The 3,655-nt window shown below is 45.4% G+C and overlaps 1 pseudogene; it reads right to left on the bottom strand.

Moving 5' to 3' along the window:
* Positions 1–815, bottom strand: LOC101828640 (annotated as a pseudogene).
* Between the last annotated feature and the right edge of the window lie 2,840 nt (positions 816–3,655).

Below are 3,655 nucleotides of genomic sequence, written 5' to 3'. Positions count from 1 at the left end.
TCATGGCGCAGCCATGGGTGTGCCGTGACTTCCCCTATGAGGGGCCTCTGTGTGGGGTCCACTGTCATTAATCGGTTCAGTATGTCTTGAAGCTCTGGGGAGAGGTGAGGCGGTATCCAACAGTTTCTGGATAGAATCTGTGACTTTATATCAGCGTGCTCGGTCTCTCTGAAGGGGAGGGATCCGGTCACCAGATGGTAGAGAACCACTCCAAGGCTCCAGATATCAGTGGGAAGCCCTTCATATTCTGTGGGACCGAACACCTCAGGGGCACAATATTCAGCTGTGCCCCAGAAGCCCTTGACCTTTTCCCCAGAGGCGAATCTTTTTCCCAGACCAAAGTCACTGAGTTTGATGTGCCCCTCCGAATCCAGTAGGATGTTCTCAAGCTTGATGTCTCTGTGGGCAATGTTGTGACTGTGGATATATTTGACGGCCGAAGCCAGTTCCCGGAATAGAGTACGCGCCTCCTCCTCATCTAGATGTCCACACTGAGTGACACGTTTCAGCAGGGGTCCCCCGGAGGCGCATTCCATCACCAGGTATGTTTTCTGCTTGGTCTCGATGACCTGCAGCAGCTGCACTATGTGAGGGTGCTGTATAGTTTTCAGGAGCTTGACCTCACAGCTGATCAGGGGTTCTGTACTCGTGCCCTTTTTCAGTATTTTGATGGCGACCAGGGTCTGGGTCACAAGGTGGAGAGCCACTTTGACTTTTCCCAAGGATCCTTCACCTAGGGTGCCCATGACATAATAATCCTTGGCCAGGGTGTGTCCTTCAAAGGAACTGGTTGTGAGCTTTCTTGTCATCGTCATTGTGCCTTGCTTCTCCCAGTAGAAGTGACCAGTGGCAACAACAAATAAAGATGGCAGAGAAAAGAAATTAAATCCCTTCTAGTAACTCTTTTCATCACTACAAATTCTAAGATTAGCCATAAGAGACACCCCCAAGAAACAGGCTATGCCTCATGGGCACAGGAAAACAAGAACACAACAAGGACAAACACAGCGGATGGAAAGAATGAAGGATCAGAGCAGCAAGGAAAGAAAAGGAAAGAGAAAAACAAAAAAGTCAGGAGAAGGAGGATTCCCATTTCAAAGGGCAAAACATTGATTCTCTTGAATAAGGAACCCATCAGGAGGGGAAGGCCCCGAGTTAAAGGCCACAGCTGAGCATCAAGATAAGTTTACCCAGGAATAGGTGGGATGTCACATGCCCCAACTGAAAAACTGAAAGTATACAAACAGGATTAGGGGCAAGAATCACACAGTGCCTATGAAGAAGATTGAAAATTTGTCATTTTCTGGAAATGGAGGTAATTTAAGGCTACTGTGTTGCATGTAATAACCTAGCCCAACACAGACAAATATCACAAGTTTTCCCCATTATGTTCTTCAGGATCTGGGTGGTTTGGAGATGGGCTGAAAGGGGCACTGTGAGGCATCTGGATGATAATAGGAGTGATGGGTTAGGAGTAGCAGAATGTGGCTTACACAATCAAAGTGTGTGTGTGCAAAATGTTAGTGAGGTAGGTGCCTTTGTGCAATTAGTACATACGAAGGTCAAATTGAAAAGAAGTGAGTCATAATTTTAGAATGACAAAGGAAAATAAGTTAGGGAAAGAAAAATGGTGGCACAGGTCTTTAATCTCAGCACTCAAGACTCAGAGGCAGGCCAATCTCCAAATGGGATGCCAACTTGGTCTACAGAGTGAGTTCCAGAATGGCCAGGGCTAGAGAGAAAACCCAGTGTCTAAAAACCAAAAAAAAAATCAAGAAAATAAATAAACAAACAAAAATGAATGTGTATGATTGTTAAGTCATGAAGAAAGATAAAATAAGACAAAGGCTGAAAGCAAAACACCCAAATGTATAAGTACACATAAATAAAAACCCAAACCTCTGAGCCTGTGCAAACGAACAGCAGGAAAGCACTATGTTAGAGTGTGGCAGATGGTGGATGTGGAAGTCCAAGCAATCATCAACATTCAAATCCAATCCAACCACCAACCACCAACCAAGTCCAACCAACCATCAACCTCCAAGTCCCACAGATCACCACCAAACGGCTCTGCAAGAAGGATCCAAACCAGCTCCAGACAGTGCCCTATAGGGACAGCTGGCTGTCATTCCTCACAATGACTCCTTGTGAGATCAGAGCATCAGTGGACCAATCACAGCTGGCACAACCCTCAGCAGCTTTTTTCACATTTTGGTCTCACACTTGGGTCTATCCCTATCTGTCACTTTTCATTTCACTGAGACCAATGCCCTGACAGTAAACTCCTTAGGGGAGGAAGGGCTTTATTTAGGCTCGTGCTATGAGGGGGTTCTGGAAGTACTGGGGTTTCTCTTCTTGGGCTTTTAGTCTAAGGAATAAAAGAATTTAGTAAGACTTGAAAGAAGCTCCTACACGACTTTATTTCAGTGTGAGAGACAGACAGAGAAGTGGAAGCAAGCAAGAAGATGTTGAAGAGGATGGGAGAAAGCCATCCCTGAAGCAGTGGAGTCTAGCAAGCCAGCCATGTGGAGGAACTGGGTAGAGAGGCTTTGGAGAATGTTCCAGAGTGTGCAGGAATACATCTCAGAGAGCTGCGACTGGTGCTACAAAAAAAACCCCCAGAATTAGAAGGGGGGAATATTCTTCTGGGAGAAGACTGAAAATCTGAGCAGGCTCTGTGGTGCTACATGGGGAAAGCTGCAAGCATCAGTTTTGAGGAGGGTCTTTTGGAAGCATGACTCCCAGTAGGGACACAATTATTCCTCCCATCTTCTCATAGCATGGCTTCAGCTGAGCCACCTCTCATGGGTGATAATCTAGCATTTTCTACAGGCCCAGGATGCATTCACTTTTATTAAAAGGATGGGAGAATAGGATGTAACATTCTGAGCACTACTAATGACAGGACTCAGCAGAGCCAGAGTGAGAACAGTCTTTGGACTAGGGGGAAGTATCTTTCTCCTAATGGGCCACAACAAAGCCCAGATACCTACACTTTTACATAGTGTAGAGCTGAGTTTTATACTTTTCATGTTTCCAGGAAATAGGAGGTGGCATCCATAATTGACAATGGGGAGTAAGTCAAGGTTGTTAAAGCAAATGATGACCATAGCAGGGTTCCAGGAGGTGGCTGGCCACTCAGCTTTGGCAGTCGCCTCCTCTTATAAGGTGATCCTGTTCTTATAGCTATACCACATCTCCCAAGATCTCTATAGCTTTCCAAACAGCACCTACTGCAGAGCGTTCCAACCTATGAGCTGGTAGTGTCATTCCACACCATCCAAACATTAACAGAGACTCTCTCCACTCTACAATAACAGTTATAGCAAGGATAATGGTTATGCTTCACTCTGTGTGACACTGATACTTATACTAATAAGCATGTTACTAAATATACAGGATGGTGTAATGGCCTTTTCAAACTGTCCCTAAAGCTATGCTGTAATTTTTGGGGCTATTCAGGCCTCATCATATCTAAACTCAGGCAAGTACTTTATTTAAACACACACACACACACACACACACACACACACACACACACACACACACACACACACCCACCAGCGCAGATTTCAGATTGATTAGTATACTTCCCAGCTAGTCTTCAACTTGCTCTATAGAGCAGGCTGGGCTGGCCTATATCCATCTGCCTCTA

This window comes from Mesocricetus auratus, unplaced genomic scaffold (assembly GCF_017639785.1).
Source record: "Mesocricetus auratus isolate SY011 unplaced genomic scaffold, BCM_Maur_2.0 Super-Scaffold_100004, whole genome shotgun sequence".
NCBI classification, from domain to species: domain Eukaryota; kingdom Metazoa; phylum Chordata; class Mammalia; order Rodentia; family Cricetidae; genus Mesocricetus; species Mesocricetus auratus.
This window is presented reverse-complemented; position numbering and strand designations above follow the sequence as displayed.